The sequence below is a fragment of the Vollenhovia emeryi genome, unplaced genomic scaffold (assembly GCF_000949405.1).
Source record: "Vollenhovia emeryi isolate VEMERY1.0 unplaced genomic scaffold, V.emery_V1.0 DF939183.1, whole genome shotgun sequence".
Lineage (NCBI taxonomy): Eukaryota > Metazoa > Arthropoda > Insecta > Hymenoptera > Formicidae > Vollenhovia > Vollenhovia emeryi.
The window spans coordinates 443,987-460,178 of record NW_011967183.1 but is presented as its reverse complement, the minus strand read 5'-3'; the positions used below and the strand labels follow the sequence as shown (position 1 = coordinate 460,178).

The window sequence follows — 16,192 nt, the reverse complement described above, 5'->3', positions numbered from 1 at the left end:
TCCTCATCCGCGAGTCGGTCACCTGTGGGACGGTAAGGAACCAACTTTTTTCGTACCAGGCGCAAACAACGCTCGTCCATTTTTCGCGCGGCTCGGACGTTTCTCTCGTCTCCTAGAGTTTCAAGATTCAAGACTCGACCTCTTAGCACCGCGTTAAGGGGGCCCCGTGAGACGCGAGATCTCGGCGAATCTGGCACTCGCCGAAATCACTTTGCGCTCTCGTTTTCTCCGAAGCAACAAGTGTACTCGTGAGGCGCCTCGAGGTACACATGCGGCACCATTAAAATGACAATTGTCCATTCTCACGCGGCGATCTCCTTCGTACGTTCAAGTAAGGAAGCCAGCCGCGCGATTCCCCGCGCGCGCCTCGCATAATTCAATCGAACGATACTCGTTACTCGCGCTAATTGCGAGACGGATGAAAAAGGGGGGGAAAAAAATGGAGAGAACGGAGGATAAAAATTGTAGCGGTCACCCGCGCAGCCTTGAACGAGAACTTGCTGAGCGAGCTAGCCGTTGGCGTAAATAAATGAGACGTGCGGGAGCGGCCTTCGTCGAACGGTTCCGTCCAATAGCGGTGATCGCCGATCGTCGATCGGCGATCGACGGCTGAGACCGGAAATCCAGGCGAATGTAAATTTACGCGCCAAACGGGTCCGCGATCGCGTCACTCGCGCTTTTTAATCAGAGGGTAGGACGACGCGGGGAGGGGTGGGGGAGGGGGAGAAGGGAAAAAAAAGGAGGCGCGGAGCGTCGGAGCGCGATCGCCACGCGACACGCGCTCGCCGCGAATGCGCCGATTGTTATCTGCTTACGCAACGCGAGCCTGTACCACACACGAGCACCTGCTTCACGGCGCGCACACACACCTCCTCCCCCTGGCAGCGCGCCTTGGTCCCCGTTATCGGACGATCGGTGACTAGAAACTATCGGATTTACCTCCGTGCCTCTGTCTCGTATTCTAATTTGTAACTGTCAGATCTCCGGATTAGCCTCGCTCGTTGATCTAATGGCTGGGGAAACTCGCAATTAGACGAGATCGCAACAATTTTCCAGCTGTCGCGCATATTATAGGACGACGGAATTTAAAAACCGCGAGCTAGAATAGTTTCGAAGCGGGGCAATTAATCTCGTCTGCGTTCTCCGTTTTATTTCCGCGTTGAGCGTCACGGGGCGATCCGGTTGACCGGGTCCGTTTAAAAATTCGCGATGCTGCGCGCAATCGGGAGAACTTGGCTCCGCGTTAATTGTAATGCGATACGTGCGACGTTTTCTTTCGGAGAGCGAAGCGTTCGAGCGGGTGTTACAAGTCGAGCGAGATCATCGAGGGAACTTGGCCGCTGGCAGAAAGTTTCGGAGAGTAATCGGTGGATTCGAGAGCGATTTGGCCGGCTCGGCGACTTCGATGCCGACGGTCTTCCGTTATTTCGACGCGCGTGCCTCACGCGATGGAGTTCCGACGCGTGGAAATGTACCGAAAAAAAAAAAACGATCCGCAGCTAGGTGGGTGTAGCCGGTAAACCGAAGGTGAACGAGTTTTTCACGCGTAAAACTGCACACCCAGCGCGGCATACGACTCACGTTCTCGGAATCCGAATCGGGAAACCCAGGGCAGAAGGGGAAGGGAGGAAAAAGACGTGGAATCAGCGAACGGATCTCTCTCTCTCTCTCTCTCTCTGCTAAAACAAAGTACAGTACGGTCCAAGGAGAAATGAAAAGTCAAGATGACGTCAAATTGACGTGCACGTGGTTAGGTGATCGAATTGGTGAGACGTCCGGCTATTAAGGTAGGTTGTTTCGCGACAGTAATGCTGGCCAAGGAAACCAGCCCTCGATTATTATAATGATATCTTGATGCAATATTGTTCTAAAGTATAGATTCGAAAGGATATAGTTTGAGGCGCTGTTGCTACATCTCTTACACTAGACTCATGTCTGCTATTCTTCCCAATTTTCAGTTTCAACTGTTCATATCGTTGAAACGGAACGGTCAATAATTTTGATTTTTTTTTAGTTATTCGTTCTATACAACATATTTGTTTCTCATACGAATCTCTCACTCACCGTTAAGCTTGAAAAAAATAAAATGTACCATCATTTGCGTTTGCAAACGCAAATATTAATATTTCAACACATAATAATATGTGTAATAATATCACAACGAATTATATTGTTGCGTGTAATAATATTTTTACCGTGTTTTACACGTAATATTTCGTGTAACAGAGCGAACTTTAACATTTGTTTTCAGACCTTTAAGACGGTCAATTTTAATTTAATTAGTCTTATTTTGCACGAATTAACGTGAAGAATAAACTGTAAAAACTTGAAACGATTCTCACATAAGTGATTTTGCGAAATAACTACCTTAAGAGGGAGGTCCAGGTTCAAACCCTGGCTGAGGTAAAGTTTTCGCAACAAATTACAAAATTAAGAACATCCCGTCTTAGCTCTTGTATCCTTTATTATTTCGTATTCGTGATTTCACGTCAGAGCCTCATGAATTTTACTCTTTTCACTAGGATTCACATTTTCATCATCTTTATTCCCATCTACACACCGACGAGTTTCAGGGCTGTAGTCCATACAGCTTCATAGACTTATATACTAGACTGCGCTATCCGTAGGAGGCGTCGGTCGTAAGATATAGAAAGAGAGGCAGCGCTGAACTGAGTCAGTGTCTCTGTCTAACTTGTTCGTTTTCTCCCCACTCTTAACGCTGAGCGAGAGAGAGAGAGAGAGCATAACTCTTTTGATATGTCTGCACGGTCTGCACTCTAATGTTTAGGGCAGCGCGTCCATACGGATGGCGCAGTCTAGTATATAAGTCCATGTACAGCTTCTATAGAAGTTTGTGGCAGTACCATAGACGTAATATATCTAGACCGAGCGTATGCCTTTATTTGAGCAGTGAGGGGTAGGGGTTCACGCAGAAAAGGACAAGCTCTGTTTCGTGCTATTGCGTTCTCTCTTGTTTACGTGCCAACGAATCATACTAATTAAAGCAAGTTTATTAATATCTTTGAGACTGAATTCGGACAATCGAGCGTTACCATCCAAAACTTGAGTGTTTCTTTCCGTAAGGGTCTGAGCAGAACGGCTGCCATTGTGCGTTACCTCAAGACAAAGGCTCAAAACATAAAACGTTGTCTTAAGGGTGTCTTAAGGGTATAAGACAGCCATTCTGCTCAGGCCCCAAAGGTACCCCTGAAGGGGTACGTGCGGCAGGATACTCTCGGTGGCTGCCACTTCCCTCCGCGAAAGTGGCGCCCGAAAGAACCGCCGCCGTCCGTAGCTGGATTTCAAGTACTCGGGTCTCCTCGTTCATTTGTTTACTGAGCGGCGCACATTTCTCTGCGACACGCCACGCGCTCGCCGATCGAACTCTATTTGTTTAAAACAAAAATTTAATAAAACGTATAACGATTAACATATCGTATACGGGCACGGCGAGAGAAAGATGACCGAGATCGATGGCGTGGAGACGAGGGGAGTCGAGCCGAGCTTCACGGGGTGGGAAGAGGGGAGGGGGGGCGGGGGTGGGAAAACGGGCCCTCGCCACCGGGTGCCCTGAAAAACCCCCGACGGCCGCGCGCGGTGCAGCCGCGTTCTGTGTGCGGTATTCGCTGCGTTGGATGCTGAATGTATCTCGCGGCGTTGCAACGACGTGCGTCACAGGGGAAAATGCGGCCGATGCGACACGGTGCTGAATCGATATTTCGTTTTTCAGCACTGTCCGCGCTCCTGACCTTGGTTATTATTCTCGCGTCGGCCCACGTAACGTTAAAGCTGCCGATAATTACGTGGGTTTGCGTCGCCGGGCACGGGTAAGAGGTGCGACGATTGAGAATGAGAGGGGAAAAAATTGCCGCCAACCCCCGTTACCTGGGGGTGAGGGGGGGCGCGGGATCCTGGGGCGCGAGACCCGAGACGGCCGCTGCGTGGGTACGAAATTTCGTTTTCGAGCCCGAGAATCGACGCCGATCGATCTTTCCCCCGCCGTTAAAAAGAAAATACCTCGACGCTCTCGCGACGATCGGCTCGAGACGATTCGGAAAAAACACCGATAATTTTACGTCTCTCCGTGTTTCGCTGCCTCGCCAACCGGAATACGATTATTTCAGCACCAGGTGTACCCGCTCGAGGAGAATAGAGCCGCGCGCGCAAAAGCGGAGTTTATTTTTCACGCTACGTTACGCACGGCGGTAATAACGCGACTGTGTCGGCGAGCGGAGCCGAAGACAACGGGGTGATATGCGGCGGTTTTATCGTGTACGCACACCGTGTGCGCCGGATACCGTGCATTTAGACGGGAGAACCCTCCAGATGGACCGATTTGAAATCCCGCTCGAGGGAATCGAGGGGGGTGCTCGGTAGCCGCGGCGACACGAGAGGAAAAGCCCCGAGCTCGGTGGATCAAGGGAAGCTTACGTTTCCGCGGTTACGCTGCTGCCCGGCCGAACAATCGCCATGGTTTCCGTCGGGAACTAGGAGCTGCCGAAACCCGGTTGCCTGTTGTTCCGCGGTGGGTCGTCACGGAGCGCGATCGCCCCTCGTGAAATCGAGATCCTCGCTCTCATCCCGCGCGGCGGCGACGACCAGCCCCGTCATCGGCGTGCGCGGCGCACAGGTGCTCCCGCGAACGTTCTCTCCGCGACCTGAATCACGACGCCCGCGTCAAGTCGCAGCGTTAGACCCGCGGCACTCGCGCGATCCGGACGTCGGCGACTACTCGCATGCCGACAGTTCGAGTCGACGACGTTTCGGAGATCACCCCGGTAAAAAGAGTCGTTCCGCGCACTCGTCGCGCAGGACCGCGGGCGATCGCCGCTCAGGACCGAGATCGCATCGAGATCGCCAGCGAATCCGCGCGAAGCCGCCGTGCCTGCGAAACGTCGGCGGTCACCGGGCGCGACGTGACGGCGAAATCGAGACGAGGATCGACGCGCCGCGAGCCGATCGCCATGAATCACGCGCGGACACCCCTGTCGCAGCCACCCTGGGGGTGAAATGTTATCAATATGCGGAACGCGACGATGCCGCGTTGAGCGGGTACGCGAGATGCGAAGGACACTCCGAGCACTGTCATACGCTTGCGTTCCGGCGGATTCAACCCCGGGTACTCCTCTCTCTTCGCGAGAGAATCGCGCGAAAAAATGTCCCCTCGGGAGATGTAAACAACACAGCACGGAGTCTGCGGGATTCTGAATCTCGTTCGACGTGCCGAGACGCAAGCCTCTCGCTTTCGCTTTCTTTTCCCTTCCGGCGTTCACGAGGACCGCGAACGCGGGACCGCGCGATCGACGGCAACCCGGGATACCGATCCGCGACAGGATCCAGATCCTGGGCCGACGAAGGGACGACTCGCGGAGCGGCTCGCCTCGTCTGCGCCCGCAATTCGGTGTCGCTCGGTTCTGCTCGAGTCAGCTCGGCTCGGCCTCCTCTTCTGATGGTCGATAACAGCGAGAGTGCGTACTGAGGGCGCGCTCCTTTAATTCCCACCGAATCTCTCACGAGTGTGATTTTCCTCCGAATCTTACGGCAGCACGCGAAAAGTCCTCACGCGATTCTTAATCGGTCGATCAGCGGGTTCGTTGTCAATCCGGGATCGTCGACGAGACCGGCTGGCGCGATCGGTCAGACTCGTTTTTCCGCGACGTAAAGGCTATATCGGCGCACGTGCGCACTTTTGCAAATTTACAATTGCGCCCGAAAGTTGCAACTTTCGCAATAACGATGCGACCTCGGTCGAATTACCGAGAGGTAAAAGATAAACGCAGGTGCGTGCGAAGATCAGATACTCGCGCGACAAGCCAAGTCAAAATTATGGCCCTATGTTGAACCTTTAATTTTCTATTATACAGTAGGACCTAAGACAGTGGAAGAGATCGAACTGCAAGTACAAAATTTACTCCTACTTAAAAACTGATAGTGTCGGAAATTTCTGCCCTTGCCAATTTAGCATTAAAGTAGGTCCTTTTAAGTAGGAGCTAAAGTAAATTTAGAGAATTGAAGATTCAAGGGAGGAGTAAAAAATGTAATGTCATCAAAGTAGGTTATCGCTGGTCTATGTAGGTGTGTAGATCAGCTAAGTAGGCGTAAGTTATCCTTAAAAGTGTCAACAGTACCAAAATTTCGACTCGGGAAGCGTTCCGTTTCTGGAACAAAGCGCGCCGGCGAGTTCGTATCAATTGGCATCGAAATTCCATGTCGCTCGCTCGTCGAAAATCAGGTCGGGGTCACCCGTGGACGATATTAAATCCCGTAATCAGCATCCACGAGCCACTAATTGCCCGTTGTTACGGGGACGAAGGTTTCCGCTCGCGAATCTAACGGCCTTCCGCAAGTATGCACGCGCAGTCGCATCTTTCGATTCTGTCGCGGGCATCGTCGACGGTAACGTCGATTGTCGCACCTGTCACGCGTAACTGACACAACTGTTTTACAACGAGGGAGAATCGACCGCGAAGTTGAAGGCGATTCGCGATATCGGCAGGTAAAGTTAATTGAATCGGCAAGGGAGAAAGAGAAGAAGAGGACGCAACGTACGTTGCTTAAACTGCGGCGAAAAGATCCGAGACGATCAATTGAGTCCGCAATTTTTCCAAGCTGTAGCATTTTACTCCCCGATAATTCGATAATCAGAACGGATCCGCAGTCGTTCAATCACTGTCGCGAACAAACCTCCTCGACACGTTCTGACGTTTCAATGTTATACATTTAGGCTTCCGCTACGTTTGACTCGGCAAAAAGTTTCCAGCTGTATCCGGTTGCGTGAACGTCCTTCGACGATGTCAAAATTAAAGGATTCGGCAGGAGAGATCGTAAATCTATCGCGTAGGGTGCACATTTGTGGCATTACACTGTTCAACGGAAAGAAGTGCACGAGACCCGTTTACCAAAGTGCTTGGCAGATTCTCTCCGTAAGCCACAATTTTAGCCTGATAAACTCAATCATCAATATCTTTTTAAGCATAATCGACACACACACAAGAAATTCCTTTTAAGTGCTGAAAGTCCCAACACAGGGTGTCTCATTAACGTGATACAGCAACTTGATTCACATCCAGCGTTAAAAAAGAACTACAAGAAAACAATTATGCTCAGTTCTTGAAAATTAATTTTGTTTTTGTACGCTTATTAGTCCGTTTGCATATATCCACGTTTATTTATAACAACGGTGTTAGGGGACTACGGTCGATAAAATGAAATGCTCCACATTTGCAGTAAGCCAACGCGATCTTTTCCCGATAAGACAAGGTCCTGATCAAACTTGTGGACAAAGACGCCGAGCTCTCGAAGGAGAGCGACGCGATGAATAATCGCGGTATGCGGCATTTATCCCATTTAGCCTCCCCCCCGAAGATCAGGTTCCGATTAGAGATCGCAATCGCGAGCGCGACAATAGGGACATGCGCGTTCTGCTCCCGTCTTTCAAGGCGAGACGACGAATCTCCTTTGTCATCGCACAACGTTTAAGAGCCCGTGACACACGAGAGAGGCACGGGGAAGTGTGTCAATGTTACGGCGATCGCATGCCAGGTATCCGTGTACTTAGGTACGTGCGTGCCGCTCTTCCAGCCGCGGGGTTAATCACCTCGCGCCGCTCATTGTGTTCTCAGCGATCGACGGGGACCGGACTCTTCCCAGGCTAAGGGCGATCGGCGATCGCCTCTTCGAAAAGTTGCAGATAAAATTGCGACAGCAGGATCGAGCCAAGTGTCGTCGAGGTCCCGCGAGGTACCAAATATAATTATCTTTCAAATACGCCAAGATCGTTACATTGTCGCGTGAGCGTCTCCAAGTACGGCCACGTTAATTATCCGGATGAAACACCGGCGATACACATCTTCTGCCGCCGGCGCGCGTGACTTCGCGCTCCGAAGGACTTCGCCGTTACGTTTCCGCGGCGAGGCGTCTCGCCGCGCTCCTCTCTTCCGCTCGCCCGCGTCGGTTTCTAGCGGCAAGATGATGTAACGAGTAAGGTGCAAGCGGTCAAGTCGCGGCGCGCGACCTTGAAAATCGAAGATCGAGAGTATCTCCGCCGTCGATGGCCGATGGTGGTGGTGGTGGTCTCCCACCGTGGCGAGGTGTAATTGCACCTGTACACCATATCGCGAGTCCTGTCCCCTACTTCCTTCGTTACACGCGCGGAAGGAAGGCCCCCCGATCCTTGGACACTTTCTTATAAATGTACGTTGGCCACCGGCTCGCGTTTCATTTGACGCTCCACCCTCCTGCACGCGGAGGGATCGATCCGCGGGTCCGTTCCGTTCTCTCGTTACCTGGTTCCTCCGCCCGGCCACCCTTCGTCGTCGCGCGTCACGCGGCCGATCCAGTGCCAGCCAGGCAAGTGGATTCCATCCGATCTTTCCTAGAGTTCGAGGATCTCGGCCGCGGTCTCGCTCGTTCAAGGATACTCGTGAGTATTCTCTCTCATCCTTGTCAGCTTTTCCGACGGGATTTCGCACTCTCTAAAAGTCAATCGGCGGATTATCACTGGAAACAGTGATTCACAGTTTCAGTAGTGTACTTGTAACCGCAGATCAGTGACCATTCGCTGTTTTCAGTGATAATTCACCGATTGACTTTTAGAGAGCAGTTAAAAACGGCTCTACAAGAATGCATTCCAACGTCTTCCTCTTTTACTTTGGTGACTTGTAAGGCTGCCGTTGTCTCAAAAATAGTCACAGCATACTTTTCGCTCGCATGGAGTTGTCGCTCATTTTTATACCAAGAAATTTTATGGAATGGATTTCCTATAACGGTACAATTTGATAACAGGTTGTGACGTTTGGATAAATCTGGGAGATCTTGTTCGCTCCGTTTCAACGGGCGATCAAAAGAACGCGTGAGCTCCTCACTTGCCGCTTGTTGAGAGGCAAGCTGTCGGTGAGCTAGCGACAAAACATTTGCCGAAAGAGCAGTGTACTCTCTAAAAGTCAATCAGTGCATTATCACTGAAAGCAGTTATTAAGTGTAGCACTGAAGAATTTAGTGGTACACTTGTAATTGTAAATCAGTGACAATTCGCCGATTGACTTTTAGAGAGTAATATTTGTATGCAAGCTTTATTTCATATCTCGTCGTTCCGTTTTATTCCGGAGATTTTGATCGACCGCTCGTTCTTTCAGCCTATTGCGATATCTCGTGACATACAGAGCACCTTTAAACTACTTGCCTTCCCTTCGATTTCTATCATTCCGTTCCAACAGAACGTCAAACGTTAAGATCTGATACGTCGCATACTTTCGCGCTGAGAGAAAACTGCCTAAATTAGCTGAAAAGATGGCGGTAGCTTGAAACGAGCGTTCTACGCGACGTTCGCTGAACCGGATTTTGACAATGGAAATGCGTCTGAATGCGAAAAGGAGCGAGTGAAAGTATCGAGTAAACGTACGAAGGAAAGACAATACACGGGACTCTGGGCGTACTAACGTAATACAACGATATGCAATACGAAGAATAGTATTCGCGCAGCTCGTTTGTCCCGCGCTGTTTATGAAACGCTTGGAATGTCAATGGACAGGAATATTAAATCCGCGCACGTATCCGAACAACTGAATTCACATATTTACTCGATTTTACTGTGACAAAAGCGATATGGTGCAATGAATTAAAATGAATCTATTATTTTCGTTAAAGACATACCTTTCGGAAATGGACATTTAAAAATGGTACGTTATTATCAATGGCATACTTTTGAAATGCTATATTATTTCTCTTAATTATTCTAAAATTCAGAATTGGGAAAGTGTAACGAAGTTAAGTTAGAGTTACCCCCCAAAAAAGTAACTGTAACTTCGTTGGCAAGTAACGAGTTACTTGCCAACCTTGCTAAAATCTTTGATAAGTAGGCTCGAATAACGAGCAAATTTACCCTCGCTCTCGGTCGCGCAATCTCGGTGGCTCCGGCGATTAATTAATTAATGCGGGCGCGATTATCGCCTCCGCTGCAATTCCGCCGCTGTTCCGCGCTATTTGCAAGGCTCGTAACTTGCGATATGCCTTAGAGGCCCGTTAGATCCGCGTCCAATCCGGGATGCCGACGCACGTTCTACACCCATAATGTCCGTTCAGCCTTCAACTTAGCGTAGGTCTCTAATTAAAACTCTCCCGCGTCCGCTTTGCCAATAGCTTTGCGAATCCTACGATCCGCGATAGATCATACGCGTCTGTAGCAAATATTTCACGTCGCGTGGATCGATCGTATCGGTATCTATTTTATGGTTTCAGTGAGAGATGTGCGAATCAGATTTTTAGGACGGTAATTAAAATTAGTTAAGAGAGAGATGAAAGGTAAAAAGTGTGGTAGGATGAGTGTGAAGAGCGAAAGAGTGCACAGTTGGAAAATTGGTGTTTTCTTGTTAAAGAAAATGCCGGTTAAAATTTTTGTGTTAAGTGTTTAACACATTCATCTGTTAATTTAACATATTGCTCTTGTGTTAATTGACCTCAAATGGAAAATAATTAAAATACTTGAAAAGAAATGTTAAAACAACACAATGCGTACTTAGTTTTTTAATCCGACACAATATATATGTTCTGTATTATTAGTATAAAAAATATGTGGCGATCGTGGCGCAGAGTATTGTGCGCTGGTCTGGTAATCCGAAGACCTGGGTTCAAAACCAAACAAAACATTGTTGGTTTTTCGTTCGATCGCCACATAGAGAAGTGGATGTAGAGAGAGGTGTTATAAGAGGTTTGGGCACGTTCCTTCAAAAACGCCTTGTAACCCTAAGGGAAATCAATAAAATGTATCTACATCTACATCTATTAGAAAATATAAGAAAATATAAAAAAAATCTCTCTGTTAAAATGTACAGAATAAAATGTTGATTTTATTCTATATAACATAAGTGAGAGTGATTTCGAACAGTCATTTGACTTATTACATCTGTAAAATGTAAAAATTAGATTTTTTAAATTCATTTTGTCATTAAAAATATGTTATATTAACAAAAAAATTTGTGTGGACCGTTTGGAACATGTGATATCTGCTAAATGTAACACAAATTTTTCAACTGTGTGTGGTTAAGTAATAAATGTAAACCAAGTCCACTTTATGACTGTAAAAGTTGAAGTTTCAAAATTTAATATAAAGCCATCACAATATACTTTCACAGGATTGACAATACGTAAAACTCGTGTTCGAAGTATCTAGATTGAAAGTTTTCGAATCGTAAAAATTCAAATTCTCGGTCGAGTCGATTCGATTGATATTCGAGTTTACATATCTCTAATTTCAGTCTTGCTGCACCTCCGTTTTAATCTCGCAATCTTGCGAACGTGTGTATTTACGTCTAGATCTCCTAAGAATAGCAAATGCGCGTTCTTAGGCGAAGAAGAAAATGAGCAAAAGTGCTCTCGTAAACGTTTCGCGGGATGTAGTGAACGTTAATAATCAGTAAATTGTTCGTAACTAATCGAATAATCGTGGCTGATAAATGCACATCGCACACGTCCATTCAGTATCACGTTGGATTCAGTATACGTTTGACTATGAATCAGTCGATATCGCAATGACCAGCGACCGTCATGGACAATTTGTTAGATGTTTAATGTTTACGTAATATATGTTTATTGGGTACGAGAACCCAACACGTCTTTAAATAGCTTATTAATATGATATTCATCCGTAATAACTATTCCACCTGCCTACTTCAGCTACCAGTTTTTCCTGTTACCGTATCTCGTTTCTGATCGCGATCGCGGACCGTGTTTACGGGACCGTGTGTGCCCGCTACTATTTTGCAACGGGCGACGCGTACGTTTACGTTACGTAATTAAATTCTAGCTTATTGCCGGAGCGAAAAAACAAAGAGCCCGAGAATCGGAGTGCGATATCGGGAACAGCGGCGCGCGGCGCCCGCGGGAATTAACGTCCGAGATTTATATTTTTCATTTACTCTCGGTATAAAACTTTCACCGAAGAAAGGTCGCCGCCGGAGACTCGTAAGAGCGCTTTGCACGCTTCGCGGAACGCACCCCGTATAAACGACGACGGTGTCCGTCGCCCCGCGGAATCTCTCGAGTGACGCTGGAAAAAATCATTAAATCCAATCGGCCGGAAAACACGGGAAGCTGCTCCCTTTTTCCTCCCCTCCCCCTCCCGGGGAAAGCGAGACGGCGAATGGCTTTTAATCGATCCGACGGCGCGCGCGAACTCTTCTCCCGAGGCGATGTATAAATAATGTATCGAAAGGGAGAGCCGAGTGAACCGTCGCCGTAAAAATATATACCCACGAAAACCGCCGTGCGCGAACGGAGACGCCGAGAACGCGGGAGCGGATCTGTCTCATTCATAATCTCGGCAAACGAGATTAAGATACGTATCTCTAGACACGTGCAACTCGAATATGCATCTAATCACTGGCGCACCGCGCGATTCGCCGCTTATTGTCCTTCGTGTTGTATTCGCGCGTTATTCGAGCAGGATGCACGCACCGTTTCGCCTTGGCGCACTCCTCCGTTTTTTGTTCCTGCGCTAATTGCTGACAACGCGTGAACGCACAGCGCGTAATACGGTGGGATTCTGTATCGCGACACGGTTGAAAGATTTGCGTTAAATTTCACAGATATCACACGTCCCAAACGATCCACACAAATTTTTGCGTTAATTTTACACAATATGGACATGTTAAATGATCACACTAATACTCTGTCAATATTTCAACACAAAATCAATGCAAATCTCAGAATAATTTGAAATAAATTTTGTGTAAAATTAACATTTTTTTAATGACCAAATGAATTTCTGAAAATGTAATTTTAACATTTTACAGATGTAATAAGTCAGATGACGGTTCACACATTTTATTCTGTAAATTTGAACAGATAAATCTTGTTACTAATAATATAGAACATATGTATTGTGTAAGATTAAAAAATAAGTACACGTTGCGTTGTTTTAACATTTCTTTTCAAGTATTTTAATAATTTTACATTTGAGGTCAATTAACACAAGAGCAATACGTTAAATTAACACATGAATGTGTCAAACATTTAACACAAAAATTTTAACCGGCAACTTTTTAACCAGGAAACACAAATTTTTCAACTGGAGGCGCGAATCTGCGTGAATGCATCGTCGCGAGCGAATTTTTAAGCCGTGCCACCGGACAAACGGTATCTGCAGCCAGACATTTTCTAGAATTTTTCAAAGCGACGATTATCTCGTCTATATTTTACATCTGTGAAATAATAGAGGCGATAATTGGACTTTATCTGGAATCTACGAGTTTCTGCGAACGTGCAATTACGCGGCCGTTCATTAACAATAAACAGTTTTTCGACGCGCCCGTTCGTTCCGCTCGTCATGACATTGCGGAACGATTTTTGCCTATCATTAAGTACTCCGCTTTAATCGCCACTGATGTAACATGAACCGGCACGACGGCACTTCTGAGTAATAAAATCTGAGTAACCAGCTATATTTTAACGTAAATTATATCCCCCCTGAGATATTACAACATCGTGCATTCCTTTATATCTCTATACTTGGCAGTTGTATAATCTGCGAAGTCGCCTTCGAGACGCAAATGAAGTTCGAGTCCCAAGTTAAACGTACGTTTTTTTTCTTTCAAGTCTCAGTTCCCACCGCATTGAGAGATAAACATTGAAAAATGATTAAACATCTCATCAGAGTCTCAAATGAAGGTGTCAGACCTTGATCATTTTATTATTGTTTCGTAACGTATCGATATCCTTTTGCAAGAAATCCAATCAATGAGATTCCGCGAACAAAGCAAGCTAAATCTTCCGAGATGTGGGAGGCAAGTTTAAAATTGTCTCGAAGATTTTAATTGCAAGAAACGAACCGAAATAATCTACGATTGGCTGATGATGCCGCAAGAATTTTCACGAGTATTTTCTCCTTGAAGGTATTCGCTTCCCCGCGCGAATTTTCTATCCGATGGAGTCGCCGCGACTAATCGTGGATGCACGTGTAATGTGCAATAATGCGATAATGCGCGCGACAATAACAGCGGTAATTTCGCGCAATGAAGATTAATTATGTTATACGTGCTTATCGTTGGGTCGTAGGAAAAAAAAGGAAACGCTTTGTAAAATTGCTAAACACCGAACGAATGATTCGCACAAACACAAGCTATAATTAGGAAAAAAATATAAAAAGTTCTGAAAAATTGTGCAGTATCGTGCGCATTGATCGGTAGATAATATTCTGCGATTATTGATTATTGATTATTGAATTACAAATCATTATGTCGTGCAAGGTTTAGCGGACTTCAGCGTCGACGGTTTGTCAAGTTGTCAAATTTGTGGACAAAATTACGAAGCGACTTTCTTGTTCGAACTATCCCCGGCATCGCATGCAGAATTTCTGTTGGAACTGTTGCTTTTGTTACCTCGCGCTTTAGTCACATCGTGGAAAAGCTACCGTGAAAAGATAGAGCGCGTAATTTCATGTAGTACACCCGCTCATTACGACGCTATTTATGCGTCTATCTATCACTCGTCGCGCGAGACTGCGGCCAAGGACTTTTACGTTAATAAATTATAGAGCACAATAATTCCCCCGATAACTTCCGTCACACCCCGCGCGACGACCCTCGCGTTACCGCAGATGATCGGCGTTTAAACCGCGCTTGTGCCCTTCGATCACAATAGTCCGACGACAAATCACCAAGACGGATATCAACTATTCCCATTGACTAAGGCAAATAACTATGCTTCGCTTGCTTATCGTCGGCTGTATCGGTGCACCGCTCGCGCGTGTAATTACAGCGGATTGAATTACAGATACGCAATCCGTACATCGAGCGGACTACCTCGTCGCTGACAGAAGCAGTTCCCCCAGCGATCGAGACCTCGTCGCGAAAAACTGTAATTTGTTAGCGGCGACGTTTTGAGAAACCTGACTGTCCGCGAAACCTCGTGTCTCGTTGCCAAGTTTACACCTTGGCATTCGATATCGATCATCAGTTAACTACAGCAATCAACGGGCGAATTCCTCAAGCGTGTCTAATCGCATGTTTTTTGTCAATATCGAAATGTCCATGCCACTCGAGACATTTGGCGAGCGGTCACGGCTCCTTCGACAATCTCCCGTTTCTTCAAAAATACCTTTGTCATCTCTTTACGTCCGCTGCTTTGTCTAGCGAAGTGTAACGGTTTTTGTTAGACATCGATTTGCCTATGACGTTCTCGTTTAGCTCCGTCAGCTTCATCTTCGCCTCACTCGTCTTACGTAATTTATCAAATCAATACGTACGTGCAATGTAATATGAAACAGAATGAAATAATAAGGAAAACTTATATGCAACTATATTAATAGTTATTTTATTAATATTATATATAAATTTAATTATTATTTGTATATTAAAATTATGGCTTCAGTTTTCTATTTTTCCTTAAAAATTTCATTTTTATGTAAATTTTATATTATAATAATTAATCATATATTATTATATTAATTATTATCTCAATTAAAATACAATTACAACGAAACTAAGGGTCAACAATTAATGGCTGACCTAATGTTTTTTTTTTGCCTCGTGAGTTAAAGCGAGTTTTATCGTGACCAGCGTTGTGCGTTGTGACAAGCGTTCTGATAGTAACGATACACATATAGGAATGATAATTTTCGTTCCATTTCAACGATTTTGGTTCAAGGTAATCCGGCACGAGGCTCGTGTCTTAAGCTTCTCGCGCGTGTACGAGAACACGAGCTTTTCAATCCACGCTCGCTATTCATAATTACGCGATAGCCTTCCAATTTGCTTCTCTTCCGAAGACGATACTCGTGCGCGTGCGATAAAAAACGACGTCAACATAAAATTACAATAACGATGACGATCATGTAATTTCTGTTATGCGAGATTTCACGTGTCGGTCGTGACACGTGCGAGAGAACGTTCGTCGTCCGTCTCGCTCATCGTAATGACCGCCATTGATTCTTTAACCCGAGTACTGTAGCACTTTCGCAAAGTGTCACGATGGCGTAAAGAACTATATAAATTTGCGACACATTACAAAGTCCTTAAGGGGTAATGCCACTCTAACGCCAGGAAAAACAGCCTAACTATTTCTTGGAAATATTCTTGGAAATTGTGAAAAATTCTTGGAAATTCAGATAGTGCCACCTCTTTGCTGATTATGTTCTCCTGATACTTGATCAGTTTTCTAGATTCTCGATTTTAGCGATTTGAAATCCTCGGAATTCCAA

The 16,192-nt window shown here is 46.4% G+C and overlaps 1 protein-coding gene across 1 annotated transcript in view; it reads left to right on the top strand.

The window, feature by feature from the left end:
• The first annotated feature begins 8,209 nt into the window (after window positions 1-8,209).
• LOC105562794 overlaps window positions 8,210-16,192 on the top strand; it is a 15,325-nt gene continuing 7,342 nt past the window's right edge. Inside the window, exon 1 of the mRNA XM_012013868.1 lies at window positions 8,210-8,422. The gene's annotated coding sequence lies outside the window, so the exon portion shown is untranslated. The remainder of the gene's footprint in view (window positions 8,423-16,192) is intronic.